The following is a 24,988-nucleotide window of genomic DNA, read 5'->3' as shown; positions in this document are numbered from 1 at the left end:
TGGATCCTCTTTCTTCCCTTTCTTGAAGATGGACACTATATTTGCCTTTTTCCAATCAACAGGGACCTCCCCCAATTGCCACAAGCTTTCAAAGATAATAGCCAATGGCTCTGAAATCACATCAGCCAACTCCCTCAACACCCTCGGATGCATTGCATCCAACCCCATGGACTTGTGCATGTCCAGCCTTTCTAAATAGTCCTGAACCTGTTCTTTCAGCACTGAGGGATGTTCACCGCCTTCCCATTCTGTGCTGCCCAGTGCAGTTGTCTGGGAGCTGACCTTGTCTGTGAAGACAGAAGCAAAAAAGACATTGAGTACCTCAGCTTTCTCCACATCCTCTGTCACTAGTTTGCCTTACCAGGCAAGCTCTGGATTCTTTTCCCCAGAATATGGTAGTCAACTGATTGATGGGGCCTTGGAGGAAGATAAGATTTGTAAATTTAAATGAACAGCAAAAAGCTCTGCCTGGATGTGTCAAGCCGAACACCGTCAGCTCACTGTTCAAACTCATCTCCAGGTTATTAATTACTTCAAGGTGTCAAATTAATATCAAACACCCCTGGTCCTACTGTAGAACCTTGTGGCATCTGGCTGTTAAACTCTGACAAAATTTTGGCTAGATACCGTTACTCTTTGTTTTCCATCTTTTAGCCACTTTCTTCACCCCTCTCCTCATGACTACTTCATTTCCTTTGTGATGGATAAAGTCTTTATGAAAGTTTAAATCAATTACCTACTTTGGGCCTCCTTTATCCAGTATGTTTTGTCACACTCAGAATATTGACAAAATTGAGTCATTCTAGCAAACTAGTAGAAAATGATCTTCAAAATACAAATAGGACTTAATAAGCTTAAAACTGGAGCCTCTGGCTTCCAGCTAAAATAATTGTCTCTCTCTAGGTTTGACATGTGCAAAAAGATTTGGCAAGTCAAAAACAAAGCAGCCATAAATTAGCTATAGCGGTTAAAATCTCACCATTTATAAGCTTTTTATTCAATGGGCTAATTAAAATAGATCAATTAATATAGTTATGGAAAATTAATTTCTATATTTCCCTTTTGATGTACTGATGTGAGAGAGTAAAGCATGCGTGATTTTCAGAAGTCAATATTCTATCACCTGTGGGAATGAATTCATATGTCTCAGTCTCAAAATGATAAACATCAATGTATGAAAATCATTAATTTGCTTAAAATGAAGTGAAAATATGACTGAAGAAACCATGCTTTGAGTGCCTGGGAAATCTTCTGAGGATCAAGACTCTAAAGTGTATGTTTGATATTGTTATTTCAGAAGTCGTTGGAAGGCTGACGAGCTGAAGTCACAGTGTATGTTTAACCATGCCAGTACATACATCTAGTGGCTCTAAGAAACATCAATCTTATTTTTTTTTATACCCACAGATGAATTCTTGGGTCAGGTGTAGCATTATTTAGTTTATATAAAATGCCTCAATGCCCTGAACACACACTGTAAAACATTATGAAAAGGGAGTTTAGAGTTTTGCTAGGATGCTGGCATACAATAGCAGTTCTCAAGAGAACTCATTGTACAATTAAAACTGTCTACCACCCAAGACACCCTGACAAACGAGGTGTGCAGCAAATGCCTAGCTATTATTATCATTATAATAGTTATTAGGATAACTGGTTATGTGAATTGACATGGACAGACACCGCTTTTAGTATGGCATTTCATTTCTTTCATCATTTGCAAACAATGCATACCTTATCCAGCCAAAAATATCTTTTGCACACTCATCCATTGACGTCTTCCTCTCTCACAGTTATCTGATACCAATTACAACATAGAAAGCCATGCTGGAAAGCTGGCAACCATTTACTATTTGGCTGTCTGCTTTTCCAACAAATGGGTCTATTCCTCCTCCACTTATCAATCCAAATTGCATGCTCCCTCCTGCTTTTTGAAGAAGAAAAAGAGGAAACAGGGAGAAAATTTGGTTTTCCCTGGCACCGTGGTATATCAATTTACAAATCAATGAGCTTGAATAGCCTGGGGCAGCGACTGGGTAGGTAAACAGGGCAGTTATGTTCAGCAACAGCTGAAACGCAGTCTTGGGCATTCATTATATTGAGACGGGGAATGTTGGCCGGTCACCATGTTCCCATGTATTGTCTTTGAAATGGTGTCATGTGAGTTTCACCAGCCACTCAGACAGGGGTTCAGCAGGAGGAACTGTGGCTCACAGCAGGCCCCCACATGGGAGGGAAAAAGAGTACTGGTTCAGGCTGCAACTCCCATGGGTATGTGTGCGGGGGCCCCTGTTACAAGTTTGTACTGGGCCCAAAAAATTATGCTTGGTCCCTGCTTCACTGTCTCAGCTGGAGAAGAGAGATTGGTGTCTCGCAGGTTTGCCCACTTGCAGAGGGCTCAGTTCCACCACCCTGACTAACGTTGAGTCAGACCCATTGGAATGAAGTTGCTTAGTGTAGTACTCACTCAATGGGAGTAAAGGGGGCAAAATTGGGCCTCAAGCAACAGAGAAACTGCATGTGCTGCACCTTCTGGACCAGCTTCTGCCATGCTGGGCATTGCCCTATTCTCCCATCACCCACGGACCAGAGCAACTTCCCTGTGAGTTAGCATTGACTAACGCTCTTTGCTGCAGTGGCTGCTTGCAGATGAGATTGGGGTGAAGGGATTGAAGAGGGGGGTGCCTAGACAGTTCACCTGTCTTACAGGAAAGAAGTGACTGGGTGAAATCGTGACCCCACTGAAGTCAATGGCAAAACTCCTGCCGAATTCAATGGGGCAGGATTTCACTCAGTGTCTTTTCACAGGAGCTCGGTGTTATATGCAATGGAATTCACCCTGCGGAATAGGCAACATGTTCAGTTTGCAGGACTTCCTGTGCGGTCTCATTGGCGCCATAGAGTATGTTCTCTGTCCTCCCTAGCGTAGATTCATAGGCTTTGTCAGACGGGACCATTGTGATCAGCTAGTCTGACCTCCTGACACTGCAGGCCACAGAACCTTGCCCACCCATCCCTGGAATAGACCCCTAACCTCTGGCTGAGTTACTGAAGCCCTCAAATCACGATTTAAAGACTTCAAGTTACAGAGAATCCACCATTTACACTAGTTTGAGTCTGCAAGTGACTCGTGCCCCATGCTGCAGAGGAAGGCTAAAAACACTCAGGGTGTCTGCTAATCTGATCTGGGGGGAAATTCCTTCCCAACCCCAAATATGGCCATCAATTAGACCCTGAGCATGTGGGCAAGACCTACCAGCCAGACACCTGGGAAAGAATTCTCTGTAGTAACTCAGAACCCTCCCCAGCTAGTTTATATCCATTAGTTCTTGTGTCCACATTGTGCTGAACTTAAATAATTCCTCTCCCTCCCTGGTATTTATCTCTCTGATGCATTTATAGAGAGCAATCATATCTCACCTCAACCTTCATTTGGTTAGGCTAAACAAGACAAGCTCTTTGAGTCTCCTCCCATAAGGCAGGTTTTCCATTCCTTGGACCATCCTAGTAGCCCTTCTCTGCACCTGTTCCAGTTTGAATTCATCTTTCTTAAACATGGGGGACCAGAACTGCACACAGATGAGGTCTCACCAGCGCCTTGTATAATGGTACTAACACCTCCCTCGCTCTACTGGAAATACCTCATCTGATGCATTCCAGGTCTGCATTAGCTTTTTTCACAGCCACATCACATTGGCAGCTCATAGTCATTCTGTGATCAACCAATACGCCAAGGTCTTTCTCCTCCTCTGCCTCTTCCAACAGATACATCCACAGCTCATAGCAAAAATTCTTGTTGTTAGTTCCTAAATGCATGACCTTGCACTTTGCACTATTAAATTTCATCCCATTTCTATTACTCCAGTTTACAAGGGCATCCTGGTGAGTGTGTGCTACAGATCCTCCTCTGTGCCCAGCCTGCAGAGGAAGATTCGGTTACAATTCTAGCTATAGACCCTAGCCCCATTAGCTGAACCAGCTCATGAGTTCCCAACGCAATCCCTGATGTGTCAGCCCAGATGGCAGCTCTCACGGGGGCCCTACCATGAAAATGTTTGATCACTGGTAAATTTAATACCTAAAAACAACCTGACATGTGAACGGTATTGTGAAGGGTTAGTAGTTAGTTGGCTAAAGTCCTATGTAACCGGTTTATCACTCGCTGCAGGTGTGGGCCAGAACTTTTCGTTTGGCAGGGGCAGAGAAAATGGCATAGGACTCTTTCATTTTTGCCTGTAATATGTTGGTTCTTGGTACAGATTTGGTGGCAGAAGGTTCTGGACCCACGTCCCTGGAGCCCCCTCTGCACAGAACAGACACCTCACAGGCAGCAGCTGTGCAAGAGTCCCATGAACTCCTGAGGAATTCACTTTCCAGGGCTGTCAATCAGACTTCACCCACCCACACGGAAAACCTGAAAGCTGGCAGGATGCAAGGAAGGAAAACAACTCCCCATGTAGCTCTTGTTTTTGCCCTCCTCTGCGCCCAGTTTGGCACAGCTCTGCAGCTGCTGCCTGGCATTGTCTGTAAAATTTCCACCTGCCGTTCAGTAATTGCTGTCTTGCAATGGAGGAAATAAGTCTTGGCCATCAGACAACAGTCATGGCCCAAGGGGTGCTAGCAAAGGACTGCAGTCCCCCGCCTGAAGGCTTGCATTTTTCTTTGTAATCCTCTTGATGTTTCCCTTTGTACGGATGACTACACAGAAATAATAGACAGAAAGGTTGTGCATTGTGCGGGCCAAGCAACCAGCTAGGGGTCAGCACAACAAGCCAAGATCCCATGAAAACATTAATTATATAGCGTTGTGAAAAACACGCTTTAATTCAGCTTCCGGGAGAGATTCTACTGCCTTTGTGCACATGGGGTCAGACTAGATGGGCGTGATAGTCCCTTCTCACCTTGGAATCAATGACACTATGAATTCCTCTGTTCATCCCCCTCTTCCCTGGGCCATGGGGAAAACAGGAAGCACTTCATTGCCTTCAACATGCTTTTACACTTGCAGCTCTGTATTAAAACAAATTACTATGATCAAATCGCATGCTTCAGGGCTTCAGCCAGTCGCCTCTGCAGGTCAGGAAAGAACTTTTCCTCCTGATGTACAATTGGCCAGATGTATTCCGAGGCCTTTTTTGCCTTCCTCTGACTCATCAGAAGAATCCTCTTTCTTAGCTGTTGAGTTGGTGTCTCTTGCTCACATGTTAAGGGTCAAATTTGTTGCCAGATTTGGGGTTAAGAAGGAATTTTTCCCCAGGTCAGATTGGCAGGGACCTTGGCGGGGGTGAGGGGATTCCCCTTTCCTTTGCAGCATGGATCCCCAGTAAAAATAATCTGGCCATGTCCCACCTATCCATTCCCTGCCATTTGCAGAGGCCTCGGGCATTGGTACCACTTTAGTTTCTTGTGTCCTCTGCAAGTGAAACACAACAGCTTAGCGACTCAGGGGCTGAAATGCTTTAGTCTATATCGTGTCATTGGGCTCTACGCCGGGGCAACATTTAATGGCCTGTGATGTGCAGGAGGTCAAACTAGAAAATTTAATGGTCCCGTCCGGCCTTAAAAAACAAATTCCTACTGCAAGTGACTTTGATGGGCTTAATAGTGATGGATTAAATATGGGGCCAGAGGGCTGATCCAGCTCCCACTGGAGTCAGTGGGAATTGAATGGGGCCTTTATTCCCATTCTGCCCTCTCCTTAGCTGGGCAAAGCCCCTGGTGGGAGCTGATACTCTAACAAAGAGTGAGAAGCTCTGCTCCCCTCCCCCATGTAGCACTGTGGCCACACAGGCACGGGCAATCCCCTGACAACCAGGGATGGGTTCCTGGAGGAAGACTGATTGGGGAGGGTTTGAAGCTAGTTTGGCCCCAACGGGGGCCCAAGCTGGATCGCTCCAGGAGGGAGCTCTGCACAGACACTGGCTCTGCATGGGGAGCAAGGGAAAGAAAGGAGATTCTAGGGGAAGGACGGCTTTTGCTGAAGGTTTGGAAATCAAGGGAAGGGCAAAGATCTGGGAGTGGGATAGCTTGTCCCCATGAAATGGGCTTAGCCACTGATCACACTCCCCCTTCTCTCTCTCTCTCTCATTTTTAATTTTCCTGTCTGCCCTCAGATGATTTGACACTTCCCCCTGCCTTGTTGTGCTTTGCACTGGACCTTCCAGACACAACCACATTAACTGCGATCCAGCTAGCTTGAGTAACAATAGCAGAGAGGCCGGGGCAGCATCAAAATGACAATCCAAATTGTTGCTTAGACTCGATTCATAACAAAACAATCAGTTCAATTCAGTTTGAAGCAAAAAAACAAAAAAAAGTTTCAATTTGATTCGAATCACAATGCAATTTTTTTGTTTCTTCCTCCCTTTCCTCCACTCTCTTTCAGTGAGGAGTGGGGGAGCAAACCAAACTATTTTCATTTTGATTTGAATCAAAACCAGAAATTTTTGTTTCGAAGAAAAATTCAGCAAAAATTTTGAAATGGAACAAAAATTATTTTGTTTCTGTCACCTTTTGTTTGCAGAAAACGACCGCCATTTGCAACCACAGTAGGTCATTGGCACACATTTGCAACAACGGAAGCCATGTGCTTTGTTTCTCAGCATGAGCGAAGGATTTAAAGAAAGCTCCGGTAACATCTGACACGGCTTGGACCACCTTCTGAAAACAAGTTGTGTAATAAGAATAAGGAAGGAACAAAAGAATTTCTTGCCTCAGATACCTTACAGAAAATGATACAAGGCGAAGGAGCTTGTTTTTGTTCTGTGTTTGTTGTGAGAGGAGTGTGTCACAGAAGGAACATTGTAGTCTTGGTTGAGAGAAAATGGCTCCATGCCACTGATTTTCTAATTGCACAGGCCTCATTTGTGTTCTAGTGGATACGGTGGTGCCTTGTTCATTTGTTTTGCATTTATAGTCACAGTAGGGATTGTACTAATGGCTCATTAGGGACCCAGTTTCCTCAGCCCTTTCATTTCCTCAACCACTCAAATGTGCAGCGACAAGCAAAAAAGCTCACAGAATGTTGGGAGTCATTAGGAAAGAGAGAGATGATAAGACAGAAAATGTCGTATTGCCTCTTTATAAGTCCATGGTGCGTCCACATCTTGAATACTGCGTGCAGATCTGGTCGCCCCATCTCAACAAAGATATTGGAATTGGAAAAGGTACAGAAAAGGGCAACTGAAATGATTAGGGGTATGGAACAGCTTCCATACGAGGAGAGATTAATAAGACTGGGACTTTTCAGCTTGGAAAAGAGACGACTAAGGGGGGATATGAAAGAGGTCTATAAAATCATGACTGGTGCGGAGAAAGTAAATAAGGAAGTGTTCTTTTTTCCTCATAACACAAGAGCTAGGGGGTCACCAATAATAGGCAGCAGGTTTAAAACGAACAAAAGGAAGTATTTCCTTCACACAACATACAGTCAACCTGTGGAACTCCTTGCTAGAGGATGTTGTGATGGCTAAGACGCTAACAGTGTTCAAAAAAGAACTAGATAAGTTCATGGAGAACAGGTCCATCAATGGCTATTAACCAGGATGGGCAGGGATGCAAAACCATGCCCTGAAGTGTCCCTGCCTCTGTTTGCCAGAAGCTAGGAATGGCCGACAGAATGGATCACTTGATGATCACCTGTTCTGTTCATTCCCTCTGAAACACTTGGCATTGCCCACTGTCGGAAGACAGGATACTGGGCTAGATGGACCATTGGTCTGACCCAGTATGGCTGTTCTTGTGTCTCTTACAACAGAAGTCCATATGGTACTGGGGACTGTGTCTTTAAGGCCTGTGCTTCCTAGACACAAGATATGGCTAACACTCCAGTCATGGGGTGTGAGTGCCACTGATGTGGACGTGCCTAAACTAGCTTTAATCTAGCTAGCTGGGGTACCTGAGCAGTGAATAAAGCACCTGAAGGGCTGTGTGAACACTGAACACACCGTCCACAGGATTTTCTAACCCGCATCCAGATTCTGCTCACTAAATTTATTTGCTCAGAGCTGTCCCTATCAACTGTACCTCATTACAAGGAGCACCCCTCATTTTAAACCAAACTTGAACCTGGGCACCAAATTGCTTGAGCCCCGGCACCTCTTTCATTACCTGTTAAGCACTGAGCACCAGACACAGCCTTGCTGTTACCTCATTTTCCAGTGCTGTAAATTCAGACATCCAGAAATGCCAAGCGATGAGTAGCCATGCGAAGTGTTGTCTAGAGACTACAACAGACACCAGGAAACTGTCACTGACTCACTCCTGGGCCATGGGTGAATGCCTTAATCTAGTCACGGCTCAGTTTAAGCATCTGGATAGTATGTTATATGGGGGCAACAAACACCTCCCATGTAATTGACCCAACATGTCTCTACTGCGGTGCCTTAGGAGAGCTCACTCCTAAAGAACTCCACCTTGCTCCTCTGCAGCAGAGGGCGGGCCCCGTCACCACAGCCAGTACACATGTTCTTTATAGATAAGTAGAGCAGAGTGGCTGGAAAGGACATATTTTACATCCCGTACTTCTCAATGCGAACAAAACGTCCGTGCCTTTCATACAGCCCATTTGAACAGGAAATGGACAGCAGCAGAACGAGTTTGCCCTCCAGCCAGCAGTGTAAGATTTGGGTGATGATAAAGTGTTCCCATGGGCAGCACGGAGAAACTGCATGAGTCACTGTACAAACACCTCTCTTTGACCAAAGCACATCTCCTTTCCTGGCTCCCCCATCCGGCGCGTGAGAGATGTGGATACAGAGATAAGCACCTCTTGGAGAATGCAAGGATCTTAGCAATCATCAGGTAAGTGTCTCAACCCAGGCCAAAGCCCATTAAACACATTTTTCAGAGGTACACATATAATAGGAATTATCATTTGTATTTCAGTGGCACCTGGACACCCCAACCGAGACTGAAGAATTTACAATCAAATCTGAGGGAATATTGTGATTCCCGTTTTACACATGGGAAACTGAGACACACAGAGCTTCAGATCACACAGAACACACATAGCCGTGCCTGAAAACCTGAATCTTAATCCCAAGCCTTACCACAGGACCATGTCCTCTCCCAGAACACCAGCTCTCATGGCACCATTTTACTCGCAGGAAGGAGAAGAATAAGTTTGACCTGTGCTGACGCTAGAAAGGGTTTTTGGGGCTCAGAGATACAGGGCGATGGTTCCTGAGACACGGGGAGAACCCTGAAGATTAGTAGAAGTTAGTAGAGCCAGATGATTTTTCACTCAAGCAGTCATCAGAGCTGTCAGAGTCTCTTAGCCACGTTCCTGCATTGGGCACTCATAGTGCAGGGTGCTGAAATCAAAAGGCAGGACAGAGACCCACGTCCCTCCCTTGGTTGTGCTGCTAATCCCCATCCCGTCTGTCATCTTTCTCCAGAGATTCTGGGGCTGTGACAATCCCAAAGAAGCATCTCGTTGCCACCCTGTAAATTGACACTACTATTATTATTTGTATAGTGCCCAGTAGCCTAGCGACAGACCAGGACCCCGTTGTTTCATTGATTCCTAGGCCAGAAGGGACCACTGCGATTCTCGTCTGGCCTCCTATACCATACAGGTCAGAGAACTTCCTCCAAAATAATTCCTAGAGCAGAGCTTTTCGAAAAGCCAATCTCGACTTAAAAATGGTCGGGGATGGAGAATCCCCCACAATCCTGGGTAAGTTGTTGCAATGATTAACTACTCTCACTGTTAAACATGTACCTCTTATTTCCAGTCTGAATTTGTCCAGCTTCAACTTCCATCCCTTTGATTGCATTTGACGTTTCTCTGCTAGATGGAAGAGCCCGTTATTAAATATTTGCTCCCCATGTAGATATTTATAAACTGTAATCAAATCACCCCTTAACCGTCACTTTAAAATAAATTAATTGAGCTCCTAGTATAATAGTCTATCACCAATTGTGTTAGGTGCTGTACAAACGCAGAACAAAAAGATGGTAGCTGGCACTCATCCTTTTGAAGGCGCAACGTAATTGAATCCATCTCCTAAATGAAGGCACAACACAGCTCCATTCCATTCAGTTAAGATCCGATTCAGAACACAACCCATGGCTGGGGCAAAATCCAAAGGAGACTTCACTTTTCTGGTGCAGTTTTGTGTTCAGCCACTCCGGGTAAAATGGAGGATCAATCTGATTTCTTCAGGGCAAGTTACACAAATAAAGTAGCTTCTTAATGAAGGGCCTGATGAATGGCATTCCAGTTGCTGAGTTATAAACTACAGCCTTGGAAGAGGATTTCCAGTTAGCAGCTTTGTACTGTTTCTCATTTAGTATGTATCTATTCTAGTCTAATCAGAGAGGTGAATAATGTGACTGGGGAGAATCTAAAGAACTGGGCTCTGTTTAGAATATTTTATCTAAAGCACTGCATGAAATCTGGGGGGAGGGAGTCTGCCCTCCCCCTCCCTTCTGCTTTGGAGAGGAATTTCCATGTTATTTTAAGTGGATTTTGGGGTGAATTTCAATGCTCATGAAACAGAGGGGCTGGCCATGCTGCCTAGAACCAGGATAGCTGGCACAGGGGCGGAGAGCCTGCATCGAACAGCTCTTTGGGTACAATGCTCTCCTGATCTGCACCATCTTCTCCTGCTAGATCTGTGGTTTCACTTACAACCTTCATATATGGAGGAGACACAGGTCTGCCCCTCTGCTCCCAACCTGTCCCGCTTCCATCTCAAGATCAATCTGCATAGATGAACTCCCCGTATTTCCTCCTGAACCCTCGGATGTTTCCAGGGACAGATCCACTATTCTTCTCACCTTCAGTGTCACTTTTGATTCTTCTCACTCTCCCCCTACCCTAGTGTTTCGTTAAGGCCCCAGTCCTGCTGTGGGCTCCAGGAGAGGTGGCCCCCCTTTGAGCCCACCTGGGCGGCTCACTGTGAGAAGTCCATTGCAGGATTGGGACCTCCATCCTTCAACTTCCTCCCCGATAGCATCTCTCAAACCTGCTCTCTTCTTCAAGTCCCCACTGCTAGAATCCTTGGCCACACCTCGGTCCTCTTCCTCCTTGGCTTTTAGCAGCTTCCTCCTCTGACAGCTGCAGCTGAAAGGTGCAAGCTGAGTATTTGTTATACTATTCATTATTCATTTCTGGCCTACCTCCTTCTCACTTCCATGAAGCTAAAGATCGAGGTCTTTGTCCTCCATTTCCTGTTGAAGAGCAGACAGCAGGCGGGGTGGGCAGGAGGAAGGAGGGACTTCTGGGGAGGAAGTCCTTCTCTAGCTCTTTGCTGAAGCACATGGTGTGTGTCTGTTCTCCCGCTGCTCCCGCAACAACTCCTCTCCCTGCCAGCCTATCCAAATGCATCCCCTCTACTCCCCGTGCTCTGAGCCTGGCCCTGAGCCCCACACCTGGAATTCCTTCATCAGCTGCCTCTCTCTCACCGCGTGAAATGGAAGCTCCTTACCCATGTGGCCCTACATTATCTTTCCCCACACACCTCTCTGCCTTCGTTCCCTCCTGCAGCGCTGCCCCATCTCACTGCCTTGCGGCCCTCTCCCCTTAATGCTTCTTTCGTCCCTTCCACGCTCAGCTTCACTCCCTGCCAAAAAGCCAGCTTCATTGCGTAAGGAGAACCCCTGGGTGACGAAGTGGAGATATTCTTGGGGTTTTCTCTGAGTGCTGTGTGCGTGCCTCAGTTTCCCCCATATGTTACTCACGTATTTCGGTGATGGGACCCGGGTGTGTGATCATTGCAGAGGCCACGAGAGGGTGGATGGGCCTTCCCCAGCCACATGTACTCAGACAATAGACAGGACCTCTCTGCCCTGGGTCAAGCAGCTGTAACAGGTTGCGGCAGGTAGTGATAAGGATGGGGTAGATTCCTTGCCCGGGAAGAAGACAAAGGACTGGGGAGGGGCCAGGGAATGGCTCTGGGGGGTGGCTGTCTGGGAGGACTAGTCCCCCGTGAGGGGGTTTGGGGAGCCGGGCCTGAGAATGTGGGCTCTAAGGCTCCCTAGTTGGTTGCTGCTGTGACTTTTGATTCATCTACTTCTTGTGCTGTGATCCTGAGAACGAAGAAACTCTTCTGATGCCCACGCTGGCTGTGAATCACTTCTGGCTGCAAGGCAGGTGCCTGGCCCCTTCGGGGGCATGTAGGAGCTCCCCAGAGTCCCGTCCAGTGAGACCCACAGGGGGAGTTCAGGTGGGGTGGGGAGGGAGGGGGGGGCTGAACGCTCCAAGGCCAGATTCAGGAGGTGGCTGCACGGGTGTGTGCGGCCCCAGAGGGGGGCAGACTCCAAGCAATAGAGTCCGGACTGGCTTCACCCCGAGCGGTTCCAGAGCCCTGGTCCTGTGAGACTCCATCACACCCTGGGTGGCGCAGACCCTGCATAGCTACACCTGCACCATCCTACCACCCTGCCCCTGGCAGAGGAGGTGTAGCTGGGCAAAGGAGCATGGCCACAGCATCCCGGCAATCCTCAGCATCAGGATCAGACCCTCAAGGTCACTGACAACCATGTGCAGTTTAGAGCAGCCCGGAGTCTGCTCTAAATAGACCCCGGGACTGATCCATCCAGCAGCGGGATGGGCTAAGATTGTGTAAAGGTGGCTGCTGAGCTGTGAAGAGAGCAGCTGTAGCAGGGCCCTGGTGAGCGCTCACCTGTAAATAAAAACATATGCGTCAATAGCCCTTCCTTGTGCAATAGGCTGCTGCTGCAACAGTGCAGCTTCCTAGCTCTGGGTTTACCACAGCATGCCAAGTCACCTGACTGCGGCAAAGGCAGAGCGCTCCTGCAGGCAGTGCGCAGGTCGGGTGCCTTGCCCCAGTCTTGTGAAATAAAGTCTTCTGCCTTCAACAGGCCAGGCTGCCCAGAAAAGGGAAAGCAGATGGGGGCATGGAGACAAGGCTAGAGGCAGGCTGCGTCCTGCACCCATAGCCAGCCATGGAAGGGAGCTCAGACATTCAGGTCCACATCCTCAGCTGGTGTAAATCAATGTAGCCCTGCTGATGTCAATGGAGCTGTTTACAGCTGCTGATTGTCCGGCCCCAGATGTACGTCATGCATTCATTTCCTTTTGTGCGAGCGTCTTCACCGAAGCTGCGAGGTGAATGAAGCAGGTGCTGTGATTTGGCCCTCAGCAGGACCAGAGTTTTCCACTGGCGTCTGCCAAATGTCCTTTCAACTTGCTGTGTTCAGCTCTGCCTCTAATTACTAAAAATAATCCAAGTTTTCGGGAAAGATTAGGTAATTTCCAACACACATAGTTTGCTAACATTCTTGAGGTAGCATAGTAACGGAGTTATTCCAACAAAATACCCACGGTAACTTTTTTCTTTCCGTTCCCCTGAGAATGTTTCAGTGGCCTTATTCCTCAGATCTCCAGTGTGAATTGGTGCTGTTAAGAGAGCCCTCTGCACTTTCCTTTCTCAGCTCCCCCTTCCCCCCCCCCTTTTTTTTTTTTTTTTTTTGCTTTTTAACAATTATTTTTACCTTTTTATCCATTTATGAAGCCCACCAAGCTCTTGGTTTCAATGACAACCAGTGGCAATGAGTTCCACAGGGAACGCATACACTGCGTGTATAAGGGAAGAAAGCATTTCATTTTATTTGGCTTAAATGTGCTGCCTTTCAAGCACTGAATGTCCCTTTGTTCTGTGACAGAGAACAGAAGTACCCGATTTACCTTCTCTAGACCATTAATTATCTGTCTAGCTCTAGCCTTTCCCAGCTTGTCCCCTTTCTAAACCAAACAGACACAACCTTTCCAGTCTGTCTCTCTTGAAATCTTTTTGGACCTCTAATTATTTTCCCCAGCCATCTCTGAACGCCATTGTAAAGGGATCCGCTCACCACAGGAGCACCTCCTTGTGGCCAGGCATGGCATAGCAGCTGTCTCCCCTTGCTGACGGTTGCTCTGTTGCTGCCGTGGTCAGACTTTAGTTCACCCTTTCTGGGGTAACAGAGTCCAACCAAGCTATAGTCTGGTGACCTTACAGCAGGCCTTCCCTCAGCCTCTGGGATCTATGGTCCTTACACCTCTTACCTCAGGGGGTTTCACCCCCATCATCCTTAGTGGCTGGTAGGGGAACCCAGGCCCTTCATCTACTCTGGGTTCCAGCCCAGGATCCTAGAGCTGGCAGACAAGGTCTACACCCTGTTGCTCCCTGAACCACTTCCTACCTCCTCTATCCCCAGAGTGTCCACAGACTACCTCCCTGCAGCCCCTTTCTGCTGCAAACTTCCTGGCTTTATAATCCCCACCCAGCCCCTCCCCATCTGGACTTCATCACCAATTAAGCCTGGCTTGCGTGGCTCTCTCTCACGGATACTGCCAGGTCTGGTAACTGGGCTCTTAGGCCCACATTCTCCCTTCAGAGCCAATGTGGGGTACACACCCCATCACACCCTGCTGCTCTGCTAGTGCCTTTTGACTGGAAGCGAACAGGGGAGGGCTGCTACTGACTTGTGTTATGGCTTTCTATGCCTCCACTCAGCCGCCTCATTTGGTTACTTGGCTGGTTGGTTTTACACTCAGGAGGAGTCTTCATTGAGCTGCCTACAACGATGCCCAAGTCTTTCCCCGGAGCAGATGAAGTTATCATAGAATCCAGGAAGGGGCCTGACTCGTTCCAATTATTCCCCCTGAAGAAGTGCAGCACTTGCAGTTCACAAGGCTGAATTTCATCTGCCATCATGTTGCCTGTTCATCTAACTTAGCTGAATCCCTCTGAAGTTCCTCACAGACCTCTAGTTTTTGACTAGCCTAAACATTGTTTTCTACATGTTATGCCACCTCACTGATCACCATTCCTCCTTCCCAAAACGAGTAGTTAAATACTGACCCTGCTGTGGAATTTTGGAGCACCCTGCTATTTACCCTTTGCCCTGCTGAAAACTGACCACTTACTCCTGCCCCTTGTTCTTTTCTCTCTTGCCCAGGTTCTGATCCATGGCTGCAATTTGTGTAACACCAGAGCTCCTTAGTTCGCTTTAATAGCCTCCGAAGAGGAACCTTATCCAAAGTTCTATGAAAGTACAAACAAGTTGTATGTTTTAGGAGCTTGGTGATTCCAGTGTTAATTACCACTTCAGCAGCTGGTCTAAGCATCTCTGATGGCCAGGTACAACATTTGCTACCCTCTGGTCCTCTTCAAGTTCTTTCTTACCCTTCATAATTTCCAGCTTTCACTTCCCTTGCCCTAGTCTATGTTCTTTTTCTATCAACATTACTAGGACTGGATTTCCATTTCTGGAGTATACATATTTGGCTGATGTAGCTTCACCATTTAACCATGCTTCCACCACCACCACCTTCTTCCTGCTTCATTTCCTCTGCTGCTCTGTATCAGGCCATAAGGTTGTGCCCTCACAGAGTTCTGTCCTCCCATCAGTCCTTCAGCAAGGCAGAGACAAGGGAGGAAGAAATTTCAGGGGCCAGCATTCTGACATCAGACAGAGAAAATTGAACGAGTCATGGACATTTGGGATAACAGAATATCCAGACCTGCAGATTAGCATCATTTGAGGCAGAAAATAGACGCTAACCCAGAAGCAGGGAACTCTCAGAAACTCACAGCATGAATTCTGCCCTGCAGTAGCAGTGCATGGGACACAGAGCTCACGGAGGCCTGTACCTCAACCTCAACACCGGTTTGAGCCCTTCCTTTACCGTCAGAGGTAGTCCCGTGTCCTAACACCCAGGCAGAATGGTAGAGGGTTGGGTGCTACCGTCAGCCCTGCAGCCAGGTGGGGCTGGAGTGAGCCAGGGACATCTGAGCCTTGTGCCCCAGTGAGCTAAGAATGTCAGAAACCTTACTCCTGGGAGGAGAACTGTTCTCCCAGAGCCCTGGGTCCTGATAATAGCCCCAGGGCTGGACGGGCATAGGAGAGGTAAGGGGAGATATGTATGCCAGTACAAGAGGCAAAACCAATAGCTGGTAAGGAGTGGGCCTGGTCGATGTGACCCCTGCACAGAAAGGGTTCTGAGACAAATGCAGCAGGAGGGTGAATCATACTGCAAATTCCTGAGAGCAAAGGTCAGCTAAAATGCAACCTAATCAATCCCCCACTGTGCAAACAGCTGGCTGCTTGCTAAGCAAACACAGCTGCCATGGCCCTGGGCTTCCCACAGCCTTGGGGAGACTTTTGTAATGGGGTAGCTGAGAGGAGGGGGGCAGGCCCACCAATAGCATTTCCAGGCCCCATGGCAGAATAGTCAATGGGCCCCCTAGAAAGGGATGGCTGAGGTCGCCAACCTCCCAGGTCCCTAGGACTCCCCAGGGAGATCACTGATGAACCTGGGAAAATGAATAGCAGATACCATCTCCTCAGCCCCTGGGAACCTGCCTGGCGTATAATAAGCAAGCTCAGCTCAGGGGAGGGGCCAAGAGCATGAGCAGCGGGGGGCCTTAGGGGAAGAGCAGGGTGTGGAGGAGAAGAGGATACGTATCTATCCTCCCATCTGCCCGTGCCCTTTTAAATCGCTGGGCCCCATGGCAACTGTCTCCCTAGCCCTCCCTGTTGGCGTGCCTGGAGGTGGGCTGCTAAAGCAGCTGTGCAGAGCTGCTATTTGGGCGAGTTTATGTCCCTGGTGGGGTTTGAGGTTGTCATCACCTGCATCTGCAGAACAAGAGAAATATCTAATCCAGAGCTCTGGGTTCTGGGGGATGGAAATGAGTGTAGAGTCACAACTCTGGAGGCTGAACAGGGACCATCTACACCGCAGCCGAGAGCATGCCTGCTAGCCAGGGCAGACAGATACACACTAATGCCTCTTGAGCTTTCACGCTAAAAGTAGCAGGGGAGCGATTGCACCACAGGTGTTGGCTGTGCCTAGCCACCCAAGCTTGGACCCAGAGGTTGGGTGGGCTTGTCCACGCCGCGGCGTCCACACGGCTCTTTTTAGCCTGCTCAGCGCATGCAAGTCTGTCTGCCTGGGCTGGAAGGCTCACTCCCAGCTGCAGTGTAGACAGACCCTCAGAGTCTCCTTTGCCCCAAGCTCTCTCGCTGGTTGTGATCATTGTTCCTCTAAGGGCAGCGTCCAATCAACAGCTGCTGGTTTGGGCCGGATTTTTGTGTGTTGCTTGGACAGATTTTTGTCAGCACATTCTGGAAAAAATGGGAGTCAAATAGGCCAGATCCCCAGCTGCTATAAATCACCGTAGCTCCGGTGGAGTCGGTGTTTGAGGTGTAGGATTGTGATTGGCTCACTCTCTCCTTCCTCATGGAAGCACGTCAGAGTCTACCTCATCCTCTGTCAGTTCCATCCCTCTGTCCCAACCTCGTGCTCGCCTTGGTTAGCACTGACCCAGGTCTTTCTGTTCCCAGGCACCTGCCATCAGCTCCACGGTGCACCTCTTAGATAACTGGTTAGTTACTGCTCCCATGCCACATGTACCTTGGACCTCAGTCTTATTTCCCTCTGAACTGCTGACCTGCTGCACAGAGGAAGCTGAAACCCCAACCTTGGCCCAGCATTTAGTGCTGTTTGCACAGTCCTTGATTAAACACCCTGGCTGGAGCCCGTTCTATCGTGTGTGCAGCACTCTGCAAAGAAAGTCAAAGATCTCATTTGCAAGATGACCTGTTGCTTTGTGTACTTGCAGACCCTGGAAGAGCTCCCAGAAACATTCCCATGCAGCCATTGTTCATTGTTTCATGACAGAAGGGGCTACGCCATTCGTTTTGCATCCAATTTTCTCCGTCTCTCCTGTGCTCTTCAGAATTAAGCCAGTTGTTAGCTTTTCTCCCCTAGTGAATCATCAACACAGGGGTCAACAAGACTCAAGCCAATTAATGCAATCAGATGGGGTAAGGAGGTTTGGCACATAATCATGGGGCACTAGTATCCTGGCCCAGATCCACAATGGTATGTAGGCACCTAACGTCCATTGAAATCAGAACTTGCTTCAGTACAGAAAAAAACCCATTATCTGCACACCCATAGCTGTCACCTATTCCCACACTGGAACCCCTACAGGGAAACATCAAACACTTACAACCCATACTTCAGGTAAGATTTCTTTCAGGATGTGGTCCCTATGAACCCCCTCTTCTGGCCTTCAAACAACCTACCAACCTCATCATCAGAAGCAAGTTCCCACAGACCAGGACACTCCAACTCAAAGCAGCCCCAGACCCTGTCAGAACAACAAATGCAAAGCCTGCAGATATATCTCCACAGCTACAATGATCATCACCCCCACAACACACCTGTCAAGATCCACGGGACCTACACATGCCCATCACACCATCCAGCACATCAAATATCCTAACAACAGCTACTCTGTGGGTGAAGCCAGACAATCAGTGCGCTCCCGAATGAACTCATACAAAAAATGATCAAAGACAAAAACACCCTGTTGCTGGTGGGTGAACACTTCTCACAAAGCGATCACTCTGTATCTGACCTGTCAGTCCTCGTCCTCGAAGGAAACCTGCACAACGCCTTCAAAAGATGACCCTGGGATCTTAAATTCATAATCCTGCTAGAGATTAAAAACCGTGGAATAAACAGAGGCACTGGTTTTATAGCCCATTACAACAATTTGTAACATGTCCTGCTGCATGCAAGACCCCTTATGTCCCAACTTGTATTTAGCTCAAACACTAGTTACCTTCCCCAGACCTGCAGAAGAGTGCTGTGATGCTCGAAAGCTTGTCCCTTCCACTAACAGAAGTTGGTCCAATAAAAGATATTCCCTCATTCGTCTTGTCTCTATTGAAATTCATGGAAGTTGGGAGCCAAAATCCTTTGTGGATCTGCATCTTTAGGCCTTTGGGAAGCTATGAGTGACTCAGCTGGCACCTGGCCCCGGCTCACTTCTGAATGTTGGTGAAAGGTGACCTGGGTCATCCACAGAACAGACAGTAGCAGAACCCTGGGTATCAGGGCAGAGAGCTCAAGAGGTGTCACTCAGCCTCCTCCCAATGCTCCACTAGGAGGCGCTACCTGTAGCGATTGGGAAGGTGATTCTGAAGCTCTGGGCTGGACCGTTGGTGACATTCCTGGACTGTGGGAGTGTTTGTGCCACTTTGTGTTTGGTTTAACATGGCAGACTTCTCTTGTACTTCAACTGAGCAGATCAGTGACCCTTTGAGACTAGCCTCTGCCAAGCTCTTGCTAGTGCTGGGTGAATAATGGATGTTTTGGTTTGGTGGCTGCCCCAAACACCTGAAAAACTAAAATTTCATTTCAGGCTGACCTAAAAGTAAATTGTTTTGAATTTTTCGGTGAACCAAAACAAAGTAAAAAAAGTTTCATTTCAGGTCTCATAGATTCTAAGGCCAGAAGTGAACATCATGATCATCTAGTCTGACCTCCAGCACATCGCAGGCCACAGAACCTCATCCACACTCCTATAATAGACCCCTAATCTTTGGCTGAGTTACTGAAGTTCTCAAATCATGATTTCAAAACTTCAAGTTACAGAGAATCCACCGTTTACACCAGTTTAAACCTGCAAGTGTCTCGTGCACCAGGCTACAGAGGAAGGCAAAAAAAACCAAGGTCTTTGCCAATCCAAACCCAAATGTGGCAGTCAGTTGAACCCTGAGTATTTTGGCATGACCCAACAGACATAGGAAAGAATTCTCTGTGGTAACTCAAAGCCATCCCCATCTAGTGTTCCATCTCTGGTCGTTGGAGATATGTGTTAAAAGCAGTCGTGGATAGGCCATATGCCATTACAGGCACTCTTATACCATTCCATCTGTAAACTTATCAAATTCAGTCTTGAAACAAGTTAGGTTTTTTACCTCCTCTGCTCCCTTTCAAAGGCTGTTCACTCCTCTGAGGGCTAGAAACCTTGACCTAATTTCAAGTTTAAATTTGTTGATGGCCAGTTTATATCCATTTGTTTTTGTGTCCACATTGGCACTTAACTTAAATAACTTCTTTCTGTTCCTGATATTTATCCCTCTGATGTATTTCTAGAGAGCAATCATCTCTGTCCTCAGCCTTCCTTTGGTTATGTTAAGCAAATCAAGCTCTTTGAGTCTCCTCTCATAAGGCAGGTTTTCCATTCTTCTGATCATCCTAGTAGCCCTTCTCTGCACCTGTTCCAGTTTGCATTCATTTTTCTTAAACATGGGAGACCAGAACTGCACACAGTATTCCAGATGAGGTCTCACCAGCGCCTTGTATAATTCACGGCTGCATCACATTGGCAGCTCATAGTCATCCTGTGATCAACCCATATGCCCAAGTCTTTCTCCTCTTCTGTTCCTCCCAATTGATAAATCCCCAGCTTATAGCAGAAATTCTTGTTGTTAGTCCCTAAGTTCCTGGTCTTGCACTTTGCACCATTTCTATTACTCCAGTTTTCAAGATCATCCAGATCTTCTTTTATTATAGTCTAGTTCCCCTCCTATTGGCAATACCTCCCAACTTCATGACATCTGCTTATTTTATTAGCACATTCCCACTTTGAGAGCCAAGATCATTAATAAAAAGGTTAAATAAGATTGGTTCCAAGTCCGATTCCTGAGGGTCTGATCCTGATGCTGTAACCTCTCCTTTAATCCATTTCTTATCCATCTTTCAACTCTCAAATTAATCCCCATCTTTTCCAGTTTAATTAGTGATATCCCATGTGGAAACATATCAAATGCCTTACTGAAATCTAGGTAGATTAGATCAACTGCATTCCCTTTGCCTAAAAAATCTGTTATCTTCTCAAAGAAAGATCAGGTTGGTCTGGCACAATCTACTTTTTGTAAAACCAAGTTGTATTTTATCTCAATTACTCTTTACCTTTATGTCCTTAACTACTTTCTCTTTCAAAATTTGTTTTAAAACCTTGCATACTACTGAGGTCAAACTAACAGGCCTGTAGTTTCCCGCATCACTTTTTTCCCCTTTCTTCAGAATAGGTACTAGATTAGCAATTCCCCAGTCATTAAAAATCCTTGCTATTGGGCTTGCAATTTAATTCTCCAGTTCCTTTAATATTCTTGGATGCAGATTATCTGGGCCCCTTGATTTAGTCCCATTCAACTGTTTGAGTTTAGTGGTAATTTCTACTTCCAGATCCTCATTTCCATTAGCCACCCTGTCACTATCCCTAAACTACTTATTACCCTTATTAAAAACGGAGACAAAAATATTCGTTTAGGTGTTAAAATATGCCTAGATTATCTTTAATCTCCCCACCCCATGCTCTGTGTTTAGCACTCCCACTTCTTTCCTTGTTTTCTCTTTATTTATATGGCTATAGACCCTTTTACTATTGGTTTAAATTCCCTTTGCAAGGTCCAACTCTGCTTGGCTTTTAGCAGTTCTCACTTTATCCCTATACTTTCTGAGCTCCAAGAGGTAGCTTTCCTTGTTGATCCATCCCATCTTCCACTCCTGGCAGGCTTTTTCTGCTTTCTCTTAATCCCCTGTTTGAGATGCTTGCTCATCCACCTTGGTCTGCAACCCTTCCTTATTCATTTTTCCCCTGTTCTCAGGATGAAGGCTTCAGATAGTTTCTGCACTTTGGTTTAAAGTAATCCCAAATCTTCTCCACATTCAGATCTTTGAGTTCTTCAATCCAGCCCACAACTTCCATTCATTAGTTAAAAGTTTGCCCATTTGAAATCAAGGATCCTAGTTGCAGATCTATTTTTGTTTATCCTTCCATTTAGTTTAAACTGAATTAGATCATGATCATTCGAACCAAGGCTGTCCCCAACAACCAGTTCTTCTATGATGTCCCCACTACTCACCAATACCAAATCTACAATGGCATTCTCTCTTGTAGGTTCAGCGACTATTTGGTGAAGAAATCTGTCAGCTGCCACATTCAGGAATATCTGGGCACTACTATTATTAGTAGTAGCACTTGTCCTCCAGTCTATATCCGGGAAGTTAAAGTCTCCCATAATCACACAATTCCCAGTAGTATTTATTTCATTAAAAACATTAAAGAGGTCGCAATCTGTATTGGATCCTGGAGGTCTGTAGCATCCCCCAAGCACTAGCCCAGCGGAGCCTCTGGTAGCTTTTTCCCCAATGTGATTTTGATCCTGACTGTTTTATCCATTCTATCACTTCTAGTTTCTTTACCGTCTCCCTCATCATTAATATACTCTACCACCTTTACCTTGATTTCTTTCTTTCCTGGGCAGCACACACCCTTCATCTCTGTATTCCAGTCCTGACTACTATTCCCCCATGTTTCTGTTATCCCTATAGTATCTGGTTTCACTTCCTGCACCAGTCGTTCTAGCTCCTGTTTTGGTTTGAGGCTGTTTAACTTTTTACAAAATAAAATTGCAGTATAATTCTAAACAAAATGGTGTTTTGAATGGAAAAATCCATTTCCATTTTTGGGAAAACATTTTTCCTGATTTCTTCCCAACTAAAACCATTCAGTAAATTCAACCCAGATTAACAGAATGTTTAGGTTGACCCAAATCTTCATTTTTCAATGAAAACAAGTTTTGAGGAAAAATTTTCACTCTGCTCCCCCTCCTGTTGCTAGGGGGAAGGAATCAAGAATGGCCCATTATCACTGCAGGGCTGTCTAATAGATACAAGCACCTAGTGAACCTGCTGTATTAAATAGCCAGCATCAAAAATACAGCCTAGCCGTGTCAAAGGAAACACTGAGCTCTTAATGCAGAGGCCCTATAAATTCATTCAAGCGACATGAAGTCATTAGCATTTGCTCATCACTGAATGCAAGGAATGATTGTATCAATTCTCTTTGAGGTTTCTAGCAGACCTTGAACATCCCACCTGCTGCGCCAATGCCCCTCAGCTTTGTACATGCTACAGCATTTGCATTGCAAGCACCTCATGGCTACACATAAAGCTCATTGCAGTGATACTCAGGTGTTTGCATCACCATTGCAAACGCGCTTGCTTTGAGTGAGGCTGATGCTTCTGCATCCTGGAACAAGTCCCGCTGTGATGTTACAGAAAGCTGTGACAAGGCAGCCCATTGCTTCTGCTGGCACTTACCAGATCTGGGCCTGAGCCACTTCCAAAGGCAGCAGGGTCTCATAGTCCCAAGCCAAGCATGCGTCTGGGTCAAGATGCTACCTGGTGACTCTCAGCCTTAGCATTGGTAGTGCTGGGGTAGCTCTTCCCCATATCTCACATGCACATGGAGCAGGCAATGGAATAAGCCAACAACAACCGGTGCAACAGCAGCTTGACATTCTGTACCACTGACATTATCCATCCGCTGCGGGGAAGCTCCAGGGAGTGGTACCAGGTAAAGTGGGAGAGGTGCAATACTACACAGGCCAGTCAGAGATTGCAAGGACTGGGACTGGGCCAGTGAGGCACAGCATGGCTAGCATGGATGCAGCAGACCACTGCAACTTGCACTGCTCCACGTTGTGTTGTAACATAGGTGAGGCTCTTGAGTAAATAGTGCCTCCATCTGTGCCCACACCTGGAAACACAATGGGCTGCAAGATGAAGATTTTGGCCCCTCAGCCCAAAGTCAGGTTTCATCCTTAGGCTGATCTTGGGGTTGGATTATTGCCTGGGATCATCTGATGAATGTTGCATGGACAACCTTTGACAACTGTTCCCTAGGGTGGTTACTGCTGAGCTATGCTGCAGTTAGGAGATATCTGGGCTTTAAACTGAGCTCTTCTTTTGAAAGGTTCACCTGGAAAATCCTTTGGGGCAGAAGGCTGGGAGAGGAGGTCTGAATGTGGGAGGAGCAAGACAGGGACACACCAGTGTGTACCATAGGAAGTTGGGGTGTCTTCTGCATGCATTAAAACTGGAGGGAGCAATTGGTGTGTCCCCAGAAGTGACTACAGTGCCTCTGCTGGCTCCCTCGACTAGAGCAGGGCAACAAACGGTGGTCCTGTCCTGTGAAAGTTTTCAAGATTTTGGGGGAAAATATTCCCAGCCTGAATGAGGATAAAAAGTCAAAGTCTCAAAAATTTTCATATACCAGAAATTCAAAATACTTTTTGGTTGGGTCAATCTAAATGTTTCATTTTAATTTTAAACATTTTTTTATTTCATTGTTTATTATCATTAGCTTAAATCTTAAACAAAAAGTTGCCTTGAAACAAAAAACCAGAATGTTTCATTGAGAAAGTGTCGCAACAAAACATTGCCAATTTCTGCACTCTCTCAAAAACTCTTGGAGTAGGAAAAAAATCATCAAAACCCACCTTTTCCCACAAAAAGAAATGCTCATTCACCCTGTGCAGTAACTGAGTCTTTGTGATGTGTGTCCCTCTCAGTGCTTCACTCTAGGTGCATCCCTGTGCCTTTGATAGGAGATTTCTCATAGCAGCATCTGTTTAGCTTGTGGATGCATGCTAGTCAGCCTCTTGGCCTGGACTGCTGTTATATAGCACTGCATGGGCGAACCGCCCTCAGTTCTTCTCTACCGCAAAGCCCGAGAACAGACAACTGCAAAGCAGAGGGAAAGTAGGATGGAGCCAGGAAACCCTTTTCATAACTACCACTGTAGCGATCAAATAGACGGCATTATCAGCAGCGGCGAGGGAGGCTTGTAGAGATGTTCTGGCAAGTAGCTGGCCATCTGCAATAAATGCCTGGAATTGCTTCCTGTGCTGTGCCCGTAGGCGGTCAATAAAAGAGTTTAGTTTGGTGTAATTTACAGGATTATATTTTGCCATTAATGCCTGGTAAATGGCAATTCTAAATTGTAAGGAGGCTGATGAATAAGATTTTCTACAGAGTAGGTATAGATGCTTATGGTCTTTTTCATGCTGTGTGGATTTAGCGTGGTGCCGCCTTCCACATTTGTTAACTGCAGCGACCACCAAAGAATTAGGAGAGGATGAGAAAAGAAGAACTCTGAGTCTTTTGATGGAACATAATATTTTTTATCCACCCTCTTGTGTGTGGGTGGAATAGTAGCTGAGTTGCACCAGACGATCTTTGCGGGGCCTTGTTGACAGGCAAAGCTATGCAGGCAGATGAGGGTGAATGAAGGATGTCAAGCAGCTTAATATGAGGTTCTTTAACCTCCTCGAGAGGGATCTGGAAGGAGTCAGCAATTCTCTTGACCAGATCCTGGAATGGCTT

At 46.6% G+C, this 24,988-nt stretch overlaps 1 long non-coding RNA gene across 1 annotated transcript; it reads right to left on the bottom strand.

Annotated features, from left to right (window-relative positions):
- Nucleotides 1-12,652: 12,652 nt before the first annotated feature.
- Nucleotides 12,653-14,166, bottom strand: LOC137146954 (uncharacterized). Its single transcript, XR_010918101.1, has 3 exons — nt 14,015-14,166; nt 13,462-13,543; nt 12,653-13,182 (listed from the first exon to the last, which is right to left on the bottom strand). It is a non-coding gene; the product is annotated as an uncharacterized lncRNA (long non-coding RNA).
- Between the last annotated feature and the right edge of the window lie 10,822 nt (nt 14,167-24,988).

The sequence above is a fragment of the Emydura macquarii genome, unplaced genomic scaffold, assembly GCF_026122565.2.
Source record: "Emydura macquarii macquarii isolate MOO-44397 ecotype Brisbane River unplaced genomic scaffold, CSIRO-AGI_Emac_v2 contig_499, whole genome shotgun sequence".
NCBI lineage: Eukaryota > Metazoa > Chordata > Testudines > Chelidae > Emydura > Emydura macquarii.
This window is presented reverse-complemented; position numbering and strand designations above follow the sequence as displayed.